Here is a 15,255-nt window from a genome sequence, read left to right as displayed (position 1 = left end):
ACTTCTAGTTTGGTTGCTCCCGATATCTCTATCACGTTGGGCGACTACAAGTTTCTTTCTTCTCCGGTGGTTCTTGGTAACTCGGATATTGATCTTATTCTCGGAATGGATTGGCTTTCTAAGCACAAGGCTCATCTTGATTGTGCAGCCAGGCAGATTCAGTTGACGCATTCGTCTGAGGATGTAATTGTCTTTGCCGCTCGTGATGATACCATCCGTCTGTTTTCTCTCAATGAGAAGGGTGAACTGGATGCTATCTCGCAAATTCCAGTCGTTTGCGAATATCAAGACGTCTTTCCAGAAGAGCTTCCAGGAATGCCTCCGCACCGGCCAGTTGAATTCGTTATTGATCTTGAGCCTGGCATGGAACCAGTGTGCAAGCGTCCTTACAAGCTCGGACCTGAAGAGTTGAAGGAGCTGAAGAAGCAAGATATTCAAGAAAGAATGGGTCTCATCCGGCCTAGTTCTTCTCCGTGGGGTTGTGGTGTTCTTTTTGTGAAGAAGAAGGATGGAACGGGCCGACTTTGTGTTGATTACCGTCCATTGAACAAGAAGACCATCAAGAACAAATACCCACTTGCCAACATCAATGAGCTGTTCGAACAACTCAAAGGTGCCCAAGTATTCTCCAAGCTTGATCTCCGTATGGGTTATCATCAGATTCGTATCCATGAACAAGATATTCCCAAGACGGCTTTCAGGACAAGCTATGGTTCATATGAGTACACTGTCATGTCTTTTGGCCTCGTCAACGCTCCTCCGACTTTCTCTCGCATGATGAACTTCATCTTCAATGCCTACACCAATGACTTCGTTTTGGTCTATCTCGACGACATTCTAGTTTTCTCGAAGAACAAGGAAGATCATGCCAAGCACTTGCGTTTGGTACTCGATAAGCTGAGGGAACACAAGTTCTACGCCAAGTTCTCCAAGTGCGAATTTTGGCTCGATGAGGTTCTTTATCTTGGTAATATCATCTTTGCCAAGGGCATTGCCGTGAATCCTGAGAAGGTGTCTGCAATCGTGAATTGGGAACCTCCTCAGAACGTGAAGCAACTCCGTAGCTTCCTCGGTCTCGCAAGCTACTGTCGAAGATTCGTTGAAAACTTTTCTAAGATCGTGAAGCCTCTCTCAAATCTTCTCCAGAAGCACGTCAAGTACGTTTGGTCTCCGGAGTGTGACATTGCTTTCAACACTTTGAAAGAGAAATTGATCACTGCTCCAGTTCTCACTCCGCCTGATGAATCCAAGCCGTACGAGGTCTTTTGTGATGCCTCTCTCCAAGGTCTTGGCGCAGTGTTGATGCAAGAGAAGAAAGTTGTTGCTTATACCTCTCGCCAGTTGAAGCCTAATGAGAAGAACTACCCCACTCATGATCTCGAGTTGACGGCAGTTGTGCATGCTCTTTTGACTTGGATACATCTCTTATTGGGAAGAAAAGTAGACATTTTCACTGATCACAAGAGTCTCAAGTACATCTTCACTCAGCCTAATCTCAACCTCAGGCAAACTCGATGGGTCGAAATGATTCAAGAGTATAATCCGAGTATCGAGTATACTCCAGGCAAGGCCAATGTGATTGCTGACGCATTGAGCAGGAAGGCTTACTGCAACAGTCTGATTCTCAAGCCTTATCAACCCGAGCTTTGTGAAGCTTTCCGCAAACTTAATCTGCAAGTTGTTCCTCAAGGTTTCCTAGCCAACCTTCAAGTCTCTCCCACCTTGGAAGACCAGATTCGCCAAGCCCGGCTTCTTGATGCTATGGTGAAAAAGGTGAAGATTAGGATTGCCAAGAGTCAACCCAAGTACAAGTGCTATCGCCTTGATGACAAGGACACTCTCTTCTTCGAGGATCGTATTGTTGTACCCAAAGGTGAACTTCGTAAAGTGATCATGAACGAGGCTCACAATTCTCTCCTCTCCATCCACCCTGGGAGCACGAAGATGTATCAGGACTTCAAGCAGGCTTATTGGTGGACTCGAATGAAGCGCGAGATTGCTCAATTCGTGAATGAGTGTGATGTCTGCAGAAGAGTGAAGGCAGAACACCAAAGGCCAGCTGGTCTCCTCCAACCTCTTGCCATTCCAGAATGGAAGTTTGACCACATTAAGATGGACTTCGTGACTGGGTTTCCAAAGTCCAAGCGTGGCAATGATGCTATATTCGTTGTCATCGACAAACTCACTAAAGTGGCTCAGTTTCTACCTATCAAGGAGTCTATCACTGCAGCTCAATTGGCGGAACTCTATACCTCTCGAATTGTCTCTCTCCACGGTATTCCACAGGTGATCTCTTCAGATCGTGGCAGGATCTTTACCTCCAAGTTTTGGGATTCTTTTCAGAAGGCCATGGGCACCAACATCCGCTTCAGCACAGCTTTCCATCCTCAAACTAGCGGTCAAGTCGAGCGTGTCAACCAAATTCTTGAAGATATGCTCAGGGCTTGTGTGATCTCCTTCAGCATGAAGTGGGAGGATTGTCTTCCATATGCTGAATTCTCCTACAACAACAGTTTTCAAGCAAGTTCGGACAAGGCCCCATTTGAAATTCTGTATTGCAGGAAGTGCCGTACCCCTCTCAACTGGTCTGAAATTGGTGAACGTCAGCTTCTCGGAAATGACTTAATCACAGAGGCAGAGGAAATGTGCAAAGTCATTCGAGATAACCTCAAAGCATCCCAATCCCGCCAGAAGAGCTACTATGATAGTAAGCACCGTGATTTGGCTTTCGAGATCAGAGATCATGTTTACCTCCGCGTCTCTCCTATGAAAGGTACTCGTCGCTTCGGTATCAAAGGCAAGCTTGCCCCCAGATACGTGGGACCTTTCAAGATTGTCAGCAAGAGAGGCGATCTCGCCTATCAACTCGAGCTTCCTTCAAACTTTGCAAATGTGCATGACGTGTTCCATGTCTCTCAGCTCCGAAAGTGCTTCAAGATTCCTGACCGCACCGTCAACTTCGAGGACATTGAGCTCCAAGAAGATCTCTCCTATTGTGAGCACCCCGTTGCTATTCTTGAAGAGACTGAACGCAAGACTCGCAACAAGTCAATCAAATTCCTCAAAGTCAAGTGGTCACACCATTCCGACCGTGAAGCTACCTGGGAACGCGAGGATCACCTCCGTTCTGAGTACCCGGCATTCTTTCCATCCTAGATCTCAGGACGAGATCCTTTCATAGTGGTGGAGTGTTGTAACACCCCGGATGTAACTTACCCAATTTGTACTCCAACTCTTGTCGTTTCCGGCATTAAGTTATTTTATTTTCTCGGGTTTGGGTTTTTGTCTCCGTGTGTTTTTATCATTGTCATGCATCTCATATCATGTCACCATGTGCATTGCATTTGCATTCGTGTTCGTCTCATGCATTCGAGCATTTTCCCCGTTGTCCGTTTTGCATTCCGGCACTTCGTTCTCCTCCGGTGGTCATTTCTACCTTTCTTTCGTGTGTGGGGATTAAACATTTCCGGATTGGACCGAGACTTGCCAAGCGGCCTTGGTTTACTACCGGTAGACCGCCTGTCAAGTTCGTACCATTTGGACTTCGTTTGATACTCCAACGGTTAACCGAGGGACCGAAAAGGCCTCGTGTGTGTTGCAGCCCAACACCCCTCCAAGTTGGCCCAAAACCCACCAAAACCCTCTCCATCATCTAGAGCGTTCGATCACGATCGTGTGGCCGAAAACCGCACTTCATTTGGACTCTCCTAGCTCCCTTTATGCCTATATATACCTCCCCCTTTCCAAATCCGAATCTCCCCCGTCCGAAACCCTAGTTTCAGCACCTCCGCGCGGCCGAACATGTCCGGTCCGGCCGGACGAAATCGCCCCGCCAACCGCAGCCTGCCACGTCACCCCGCCGCCCCACATCGCCGCCTCAGCGCCGCCGGCCCGCCAGGCCCACGCCTGGCCCCCGCGGCCCATCCGTCGCGCGCCGCCAGGCTCCCTCGCCCCGCGCCGCCAGATCCGCCCGTGCCCGCCGGATCCTGCGGCCGCGCCTCTCGCCGGCACATCGTTCGACGTCGCCGGAGCCGCACGCCGGGCGCCTCGTCTCGCCGGTGCACCGCCGCACCACCGCCCAACGTCGCCGGCGCCGCCGCCTTCATCCACCGCCACTGCGCTTGCCTCCGGTCGCCGGTGCCAGCCGCCGCCTCGCCGGCGTCGTTCACCGGCGTTCTCCCCGCCCTCTTCTCCGGTGAAGACCCGGCCCGCCTCGGTCTGCGTGCATTTTGGATCAAACCCTAGATCTGAGATCTGTGAGAGGTTGATTTTTCCCTAAGTCCTGAGATTTCAGATCCATGTGCCCATCTTCATCGCATCGTAACTTTGCATCCATAGCTCCGATTCTTGCATATGGCATATCAAAATGTTTGCCTCAGAGAGTACATCGTTTCATCTCATTGCATCATTTTCATTTGAGTTCATGTTGATGCCCGAAATGCTGTTAGAAGAGGGCTACTTGAGATAATTATCAGATCTGCTGCTCCATTTAGAGATTTGTCATTTTTGCCATGATTATTGTGTGCATGATATGCCCAGGAGCTCTACATATGTTTTGTTAAGGGGTTTGCCATCTCTTCCAGAGGTGCAACCCATGTATTTTTGTGATGTGTGTGGTGACTAGCACAAGCTTGCAAAGTGAGGCACTTGGTAATTCTGATTTCAGGGACTTAGCATTTCCACTAAGTCCTTGACATGTTTATCTCATATGGCCATATGTTCATGTTGTTTCCTAGTGATCCGTGCCTCTTTTGAGGATGATCAGTAAGGATGTTTTGTTAATATTATAGTGCTCTATCCATCCATGTCTTTGTTTGCAATTATGGAGCAACCTAGCTTGAGTCAATCGAGCTCTACTTTTGCTACTTCGTGAATCTGGGCAGATTGTCTACTTGTTAGCGATTTTGCCGAGGATGTTGTAGTTGATCCGTGCATGCTATGCTATTGTTCTTGCCATGTCTAGCTTGAATTTTGTGTATTCTTGATGGGTGTATGCTTAGTTTTTCATGACTTGCTCCGTAGTGAGTGCATTGAGCTCGTAAACATGCCTACTTGATATCTGTTTCAGCATGCTCCAGTTTTCACTAAGTCTGAGAACTGATTATGTTTTTGCCATGTTCACATGCTTGCAATTGTATTTTCTGATCCCTTTTGGCTCAAGGTCACTAAGGGCCTTTTGTTAAGATCTTTGAGTAGCTCCATGCCATGCTTTACTTTGCCATGTTCAGGTCCTGTAGCATGTAGTTTTGTTGCTCCGAAGAGTGCTATCTGATCTGAAATTCCAGACGAGTGTTAATTTCACTAAGTCTGAGATCTGTTTTCCATATGCATTTTTTCCATGCTTGTTTGAACCTGTTAATGGATGAATTGGCCGTAGCTCAGTGCTAGACTTTTGTTAAGCATCATGAATGCATCCCTGCCATGTATTTTGTTGTCATGTTTGAATGATGTAGCATGTTCATATCATTGCATTTAGATGGCTACTTGTTGTAAATCGCAGAACGTGGTCATACTTGAATCGCTTGCCATTTCCAAACCGTAACTCCGATTCCGGCGTTCTTTATATCGTTTTCAAGCGATTTCATCTCATCTTCCCAGTGGCACACTTGGATTCTCAAGTTGAGGCCAGGTTCATGCATTCCTTGTCAAATCTTGCATATGCATCCCGCATCGCATCCCGCATAGCATATCATCTTTGCATCATATCGTTTGAGCTTTGCACGTGGTTGATTGTGCCCTTGTTGCTTGTTTGTCTTGTTTGGGTAGAGCCGGGAGACGAGTTCGCTAACGAGGAGCCCGTTGAGTTTGCTTTCGAGGATCCAGTCAACTCTGACAACTTTGCAGGCAAGATGATCATACCCTCGAAATCACTACTATCTTTGCTTTGCTAGATGCTCGCTCTATTGCTATGCCAATGTTACGATGCCTACCACTTGCTTTCAAGCCTCCCAAATTGCCATGTCAAACCTATAACCCACCATGTCCTAGCAAACCGTTGATTGGCTATGTTACCGCTTTGCTCAGCCCCTCTTATAGCGTTGCTAGTTGCAGGTGAAGATTGGAGACCGTTCCTTGTTGGAACATTTATTTACTTGTTGGGATATCATTATATTATCTTGTTATCTTAACGCATCTATACACTTGGTAAAGGGTGGAAGGCTCGGCCTCTCGCCTAGTGTTTTGTTCCACTCTTGCCGCCCTAGTTTCCGTCATATCGGTGTTATGTTCCCGGATTTTGCGTTCCTTACGCGGTTGGGTTATAATGGGAACCCCTTGATAGTTCACCTTGATTAAAGCTTTTCCAGCAATGCCCAACCTTGGTTTTACCATTTGCCACCTAGCCTCTTTTTCCCTTGGGTTTCCAGAGCCTGAGGGTCATCTTATTTTTAACCCCCCCCCCGGGCCAGTGCTCCTCTAAGTGTTGGTCTGACCGAGTAGACTGCGGGGCCACCTCGGGGCAAGTTGAGGGTTGGTTTTACTCGTAGGATGTCTCATCTGAGTGTGCCCTGAGAACGAGATATGTGCAGCTCCTATTAGGATTTGTCGGCACATTCGGGCGGTGTTGCTGGTCTTGTTTTAACCTGTCGAAGTGTCTTGAAGAACCGAGATACCGAGTCTGATCGGAACGTCTCGGGAGGAGGTCTATTCCTTCGTTGACCGTGAGAGCTTGTCATGGGCTAAGTTGGGACTCCCCTGCAGGGATTTGAACTTTCGAAAGCCGTGCCCGCAGTTATGGGCAGATGGGAATTTGTTAATGTCCGGCTGTAGATAACTTGAACCTTAACTTAATTAAAATGAATCAACTGAGTGTGTTACCGTGATGGCCTCTTCTCGGCGGAGTCCGGGAAGTGGACACGGTGTTGGAGTAATGCTTGCGCAGGTTGTACTCTAGTTTCTCGATCGCGCCTTGCCTCCTCTTCTCGCTCTCTTTTGCGAACAGGATAGCCACCATATATGCTAGTCGCTTGCTGCAGCTCCACATATTTTACCTTGCCTTACCTATAAGCTTAAATAGTCTTGATCGCGAAGGTGCGGGATTGCTGAGTCCCTGTGGCTCACAGATTACTATTAAACCAGATGCAAGGCCTGATGATTCCGCTCCAGGTGACGCGCTTGAGCTCAAGTGGGAGTTCAACGAGGACTCTCAACGATACTATGTTTCCTTTCCTGATGATCAGTAGTGGTGCCGAGTTGGGGGTGATCGGGACCGTGTTGCATGTTGGGTTATCTTTTATTTTGGCGCCGTAGTCGGGCCATGAGTGTTTGAATGATGTAATGTTATTTATGTACTTGATTGACGTGGCGAGTGTAAGCCAACTATGTTATCTCCCCTTTTATTATCTATATTACATGGGATGTTGTGAAGATTGCCTAACTTGCGACTTATGCCTTCAATGCGATTATGCCTCTAAGTCGTGCCTCGACACGTGGGAGATATAGTCGCATCGAGGGTGTTACAGTGTTCCCCTCCGGCAGAGTGCCGGAATAGGGCTCTAGATTGGATCTCGTGGTTCTGGAACTTGCGGCGGCTGGAATTGTGTTTCGATCGCTCCCCTAGGGTTTATGAAATATCTGAGTATTTATAGTGTTGAGAGGTGGTGGAGAGGACCTCCATGGACCCCACCACCCATCAGGGCGCGCCAGGGGCCTCTGGTGCGCCCAGGTGGGTGGTGGGCCCCATGGGCCTGCCCTGTGGTGCTTCCTTGGTTCCCAAGTTGTCTTCTGGTCCAAAAAAATTATCCAAAAAGTTTCGTGACATTTGGACTTCGTCTAGTACTGATATTCTATGAAGTAAAAAACTAGCAAAAACAGCAACTCGCACTGGGCACTATGTCAATAGGTTAGTCCCAAAAAATGATATAAAATTGCTATAAAATGAATGTAAAACATCCAAGAATGATAATATAATAGCATGGAATAATCAAAAAATATAGATACATTGGAGACATATCAAGAGCTTCCATATTGAGACAGGATTTCTCCTTCTCCTTCTAAAGAAGACCCCAGTTGCTCATTTTCTTTTTCCATCAATTATTCGTGTATGACCAACAACTTCATGATTTCAACTGAATAAAGATCTTCGTAATCATGTCTTTCCTCGATCTTGGCAACAATAAGATTGAAGGGTTTATCAAGAGAACTGAGCAGTTTGTTGATTACATCTTGATCGTGATATCTTCAACTCCACATTGATGTAATCGTTCAACAATATTTCTTAGGAGACCAGTGAGCTCCATGACACTTTCCTTCCGAAGGCTTCGGGAGTGGGCGAACATAGCATGAAGCATATCAGTGTGAGCATCAGTTCTGGTTATGAAACCTTCATGAACGTTTTTGATGGCATCCCAAATTTTCTTAGCAGCCTCAAGGTTTTTGTATGGAATGAAAACATTCTTGGAGATGCTATTGCAAATGATATCCTTCGCTTGTGCATCCAACCGAATGTTTGCTTCATCTTCATGAGTGGGGATTTCCGGATGTAGAATGGTATATCCATTTTTCCACAATATGCCATAGTTCCTCCTTGATAGCTTGAAGTCTAATTCTCATTCCGCCTTGCCAGTAGAGATGTCCATTTCCATAAAAGATGGGAAATCTTTCAGAGCGCGTGGATCTACCTGCATACGACATACTAGAAACTCCAAGGCGGTTAGACCTTTAATAAACAATGACAAGGAGACCTAGCTATGATACCAATTGTTAGGACCGAGAGTATATCGACCAGAGGAGGGGTGAATGGGAGAATCAAAATTTCTTTCAAAACTTTGAACCAAACCCAAACATATTAGCCGAATAAACTGTGTAGATGAATCACTCAAAGAAAATGGTCAGAACTAGACGAAAGATAAGGTGTAGAGGGAGCTAAGTGAATCTTTCGAAGAAAGATATTATGATCATTCAAGAATAATAGCTTAGAATATTTACTAGGATGATGCTAATGCAGTATGTAAACCAACAAAACAACATGGGAGAGCTAGTAGCACAAAAAAGATAAAGGAAGCTTACTAGCGAATGGAGATTGATTGATAACCAAATCACAGTCTGAAGCAAATGAGTGTAAGTGATAGTAAATGAAATGGTACATGCGCATGGATACACAAAAAATAAACAAGATACCGATTATGATACATGATCATGAATATTATCAAACCACAGAGCACCGAAGATAAACTACCAAACAAATTGCAGTAGATCTGGTGGTGCTTGATGGCGAGAGAAGGATTTGGTAGACTAGTCTGCCCTTCTGCCAAAGGACTACATCTAGTTGGAGGGACTTGTGATTGAACACAAGAGCAAACCTCTGTCCATCCTATTCTCCTTCAACCTGAAGCTGATCAGACTTTGGTTTATTTCACTCGTGGTAGATACTTGTCGGCGATCTCCAAACCTTCGATAGACTTCTTCACGAACCAAAATTACTGTTGGTTGCTGAAGAATTTTCTTGGTGCCGACTATTACTCTTCGTCACTTAACCCGACACCTATCCGTCTAGAGAGTGTGCAGCTCTCAATAGTAATAGGTACAAGAACTCTAACTCAGAACTATAGTGATGCTCTGTCTAAGTTTTGGCTCTTGATTTTCTCTCGGTGGATCTTAAAATCAAATCTCTCAGGAGGGGATGCTCAATCAATCTTCTCAAAATCTTAATCAGAGTAGCCAACGAACAACGTATGTGCAAGGTGGCTATTTATAGCCATAGCCTTCTCTGATGGGAAATGACCATATTGGACACACGGTTCAGCTAATGGTCGAACGACATGTTTCCAATGGTTGGATTTTGAGCACAACGGTAACATTCCTTGCGGAGCTGATGTCTACTACGCAACTCTATTCCTGTAGACTCGTGTTGGGCCTCCAAGCGTAGAGTTTTGTAGGAGAGTAGTAATTTTCCCTCAAGTGGATGACCTAAGGTTTATCAATATGTGGGACGTGTAGGATGAAGATGGTCTCTCTCAAACAACCCTACAACCAAATAAAAGAAATCTCTTGTGTCCCCAACACACCCAATACAATTGCAAATTGTATAGGTGCACTAGTTCGACGAAGAGATGGTGATACAAGTGTAGTATCGATAATATATGTAGGTTTTTGTAATATGAAAATAAAAAAACAGCAAGGTAGCAAGTGATAAAACAGAGCACAAACGGTATAGCAATGCTTAGAAACAACGCCTAGGGTTCATACTTTCGCTGGTGTAATCTCTCAACAGTGCTAACATAATTGAATCATATACCCATCCCTCAATGTGCGATAAAGAATCACTCCAAAGTTCTTATCTAGCAAAGAACATAAGATGAAATTGTTTGTAGGGTACGAAACCACCTCAAAGTTATTCTTTCCGATCAATCTTTTGAGCTATTCCTATAAGTGTCACAAACAGCCCTAGAGTTTGTACTAAAATAACACCATATGATACGCATCAACCAACTCTAATGTCACCTAGATACTCCAATGTCACCATAAGTATCTGTGAGTTAGTTATACGATACGCATCAAACAACTTCAGATTCATAATATTCAATCCAACACAAAGAATTTCAAAGAGTGCCCCAAGATTTCTACCGGAGAAAGTAGGACGAAAACGTGCATCAACCCCTATGCATAGATTACCCCAATGTCACCTCGGGAATCCGCGAGTTGAGTGCCAAAACATACATCAAGTGAATCAATATAATACCCTATTGTCACCAAGGGTATTCATATTCAATACAAACATCAAGTGTTCTCAAATCCATAAAAGTATTCAATTTGATAATAGTGAAACCTCAAAGGTAAAAACTCAATTCATCACAACAAGATAGAGAGGGGAAAACACCATATGATCCAACTATATTAACAAAGCTCGTGGTACATCAAGATCGTGCCAAATCAAGAACACGAGAGAGAGAGAGAGAGAGAGAGATCAACCACATAGCTACTTGTGAGGGAGTCCAGGATTATGGGGTCCTCGGGCGTCCAGGCTATGTGATATGGGCCGGACTAATGGGTCGTGAAGATACAAGACGGAAGGCTTTCCCCGTGTCCGGATAGGACTCTCCTTGGCGTGGAAGGCAAGCTTAGCGTGCAGATATGAAGATTCCTTTATATGTAATCCGACTCTGTACAACCCTAGCCCCTCCGGTGTCTATATAAACCGGAGGGTTCAGTCCGTAGAGGCAATCATAATCATAGGCTAGACATCTAGGGTTTAGCCATTACGATCTCATGGTAGATCAACTCTTGTAACCCCTATACTCATCAAAGTCAATCAAGCAAGACGTAGGGTATTACCTCCATCAAGAGGGCCCGAACCTGGGTAAACATCGTGTCCCCTGTCTCATGTTACCTTCGATCCTTAGACGCACAGTTTGGGACCCCCTACCCGAGATCTGCCAGTTTTGACACCGACAACTTGTACATACCCCTAGCCTCGAGGGTAAACTACTCCCTCCTTGTCATGGAGACCGCCGGGATGATGAAGATGGCATCCGGTGATGATTTTCCCCTCCGGCAGGGTGCCGGAACAGGGCTCCAGATGGTATTTCAAAGGTACAAAGGTGTGCGGTGGCAGAGTCCAAGTTCTAGGATTATTTCTGGTGGCTTCTCTATTTATAGGACTTTTTGGCACCGGTCTCACGCTAAGATGGGCCATAGGGAACCCGCCGCCTCCCCCTAGGCGCGCCCTGGTGGGTGGTGGCCACCTCGTGACTCTTCTGGACTTCCCACGAAGCTTCTAGTGTCTCTTTTCTTCCAAAAAATTGTCAAAAAGTTTTGCTGCATTTGGAGAACTTTGATTTATGCACAAGAAACAACACCACGGTAGTTCTGTTGCAAGCAGCGTGAGTCCAGGTTAGTTCCATTTAAATCATACAAAATTGCACCCAAACCATATAAAATTGTTGTGAACTACTCCCTCGTCATGGAGACCGCCGGGATGATGAAGATGGCCTCCAGTGACGATTTCCCCCTCTGACAGGGTGCCGGAACAGGGCTCTAGATGGTATTTCGAAGGTACATAGGTGTGCAGCGGCGGAGTCCAGGTTCTAGGGTTATTTCTGGTGGTTTCTCTATTTATAGGATTTTTGGCATCGGTCTCATGCTAGGATGGGCCACACGGAGCCCACCAGCCACCAGCGCACCACCTCCCCCAGGCGCGCCCTGGTGGGTGGTGGCCACCTCATGACTCTTCTGGCCTTCCCACAAAGCTTCTAGTGTCTCTTTTCTTCCAAAAAAATTGTCAAAAAGTTCCGCTACATTTGAAGAACTTTGATTTCTGCACAAAAAATAACACCATGGTAGTTCTGCTGAAAACAATGTCAATCCAGGTTAGTTCAATTTAAATCATATAAAATTGCATCCGAACTTTATAAAATTGTTGTAAACATGGCATGAATACTTCATAAATTATAGATATGTTGGAGACGTATCAGGAGCAAGAAATGCTAACTCCCAGTTCCAAAATATAACCCCTGCAGCTCTGAAGAACAGCGTCTATTGTTGACTAGTAATCATTCGGAACACAACAATTTATCTTAGTCTTGCATAGGTTTCGGCTAACCATCACACCGGCCCTAAGCTTCGAGAACTTATACCCCTCTTAATAGTGCAGAGGTCTTATGACTCAGATAAGAGAAATAAGAACAACGAAAGGAATGCTACATCTTCACTTCGCCTTCAATCCTTTTGACTGTAGTCATTCTTCCTTGGACGAACTGAATTTGCGTCAACAATAATCTTAAAGGGGTCAATTCCTTTGATACCATCTTCTCTCCTTCATTTCTTCTAGAAATGTAGCGCTTCCTTCTCTGGCGGGCAAATAATCTTAGGTGAAGTTCTTCGAATTTCATCATTGAACATAGTATTCTTCTCGGGCTTGCATGGACTATTTCTCTCTGTGTGCACTAGCAAACAAATCATTCCATGCCCGTTTCTGACAACAATATCCAAAACACAAGAGGGCAAGTTATTTCACCAACATCCTCTGTTACAGCGCCCCTACACCAGCGCTTGGGGGGTTTTCTGCCGCCTCCTTCTCCATCTTTGGGGGTATCCACCATATAGACATTGTAGGTGGAGATAGCTACCCATTCGCCGGTATGAGTAACGGCAGGCGGCGAGGTAGTCTTTGACATCTCATCGAGTCTTCCTCCATGTCGGTTGCCTCCTTGGAGGCATATGCTAGGACATTGGTTAAATCTTTGACGGTAGTGACTAGGTGGCTTTAAAATTCCAACCTCTCCATATTTCCCCCAGATTCGATCGTAAACTGATGTTTGATTGTTTGAGATTGTGAGGCCTTGAATCCGGTCTAACATCTTGTTTAGAAGTGCCTTGTTGGCCTAGGCCATATCTTGATTGAAAGTTGGGCTTAGCTAGAGTCTGCCCGAGATCCCATCTAGTGCGGCCTCAGGATTTTTACTGGCCAAACTTGACGTCTGAACCGCTGGGGTAATTCTCGGCTCTATGCTTGAAGCTAGATACAAGGTGTGATCTGTGCCATGGTCCTGGTCCAAGATTGAATCTGATATCATATAAAGGCATCAGAGGAGTCTTTGGATTGGTCTAACACCTAGTCCAAAAATGCAAGCTCGTTGCGGGCACCTGCAGCGTATTCCAGATTTCCAAACCTGATGGTCTGGCCAGGAGCGAAGTTTTCGATCTAGCCGAGGTGGCCAGTCGAATTGGCGTTGAGTGTGACGCTGCCGAAGACAAATAGCTGACCGGGGAACAAGGTCTTCCCATAGCCAATGTTGTCATCGCTCCGAAGATGAGCCATCCAGCTGCTTTGACCACACAACGGGAATTGCATGGGCCACCAATATCGGGGTTGAATCTGGCGGATCTCGGGTACGGGGTCCCGAGCTGTCGATCTTAGCTTGATGGTAACATGACAGAAGAGGGACATGGTGTTTACCTAGGTTCGGGCCCTCTCGAAGAGGTAAAACCCTATGTCCTGCTTTGGTTGTATTAATGTGACGGGGCACAAAGTACAAGATGATCTACCTCGAGATCATATGTGTAGGTCTCTAACTCTACCCTACGAACTAAACCTCTTGGCTTATATATGCACCAGAGGTGCCTAGGGTTACATGTAGGTCGGTTACATCTAGGGATAAACATGCTGATGATTCAAACATGCGTTGAAGTATGCACCAAGTCTTCAGAGGATTCCATTCTTCAGTTGCCTATGGGTCCTCGGCCAGGCCCATGATTGGCAGGCCGACGTGGTTAGCACCCCCTAGTCTAGGACACCGCCACCCCCCATTGTGGCCGATGTTGCTCCGCTGCTAATGGGTTGTTGTTGTGCGAGATAGCAAGCTCGCGGTCGTCTCGGTCACGACCGAGGTGACTGGGCGCCGACGAAGGTGGCCCATGGTGATCGGCAAATGTGGCAGGGAGTTCAGGACGCACTGTTCCGCCGTTCTCGCGTGTGCACCACCTTTGCTTCATGGAGAGGAGATAGGGGGCTGGCGCCAGGAAGGGATATGAAGGCCGGCATTGGGGTCTTCAATGAGACGGTGGCCAGCAGAAAGATCGGGGAGGATGGGTGTGCGCGTCGATGGTATTCAATGGCTACACGCGGGATGCAGGGGCGAGGCGAGAGCCCTTTTATAGGTCTATACAACGGTGAAACGGTGGCTGCAGTGGGTGACTCGTGCAAGGTATTTGGGGAAAGTTTTCTAGAAAAAGGGGAGAAAGACGAAGCCGTGAGATGGGTTATCCCCCATTAAAACCATTAAGCTACACTTGAAGGGCGGCCAACCAGCTATGCCACGCGGCACAAGCTGATTGGTCGCGGTGAGAAATCTTTTGCAATTTTTTTAGATAAAGTTGTGGATTACTTTTTAAATACTAAGCGTGGAGGGCGGCCAACCAGCTATGCCACGTGGCGCAAGCTGGTTGGCCGCGGTGAGAAATCTTTTGCAATTTTTTAGATGAAGTTGTGGATTATTTTTTAAATATATATTTTTACATGGAGATGAGGACCTCTGGTAGTGGCCAACCAGCTATGCCATGTGGCACAAACTGGTTGGCCGCGGTGAAAATCTTTTGCAATTTTTTAGATGAAGGTGTGAATTATTTTTTAAATGTATATTTTTAGATGGAGATGAGGACCTCTGATATTTTTAAATGAAGGGTTATGTAAAGTGATACTCGCTAGTAGCTGTTGTGGTAATTTTTTCTTTTTCTTTTATACTTGTTTTTTAGATGAAGATGAGAATTTTTTTCTTGAGATGTTTTTTTAGACGGAGGCGAAAACTCTATGTATCTTTT

Source organism: Triticum urartu, chromosome 6, assembly GCF_003073215.2.
Source record: "Triticum urartu cultivar G1812 chromosome 6, Tu2.1, whole genome shotgun sequence".
Taxonomy (NCBI): Eukaryota; Viridiplantae; Streptophyta; class Magnoliopsida; order Poales; family Poaceae; genus Triticum; species Triticum urartu.
The sequence above is the reverse complement of the archived record's forward strand: the minus strand, read 5'-3'. Positions refer to the sequence as shown.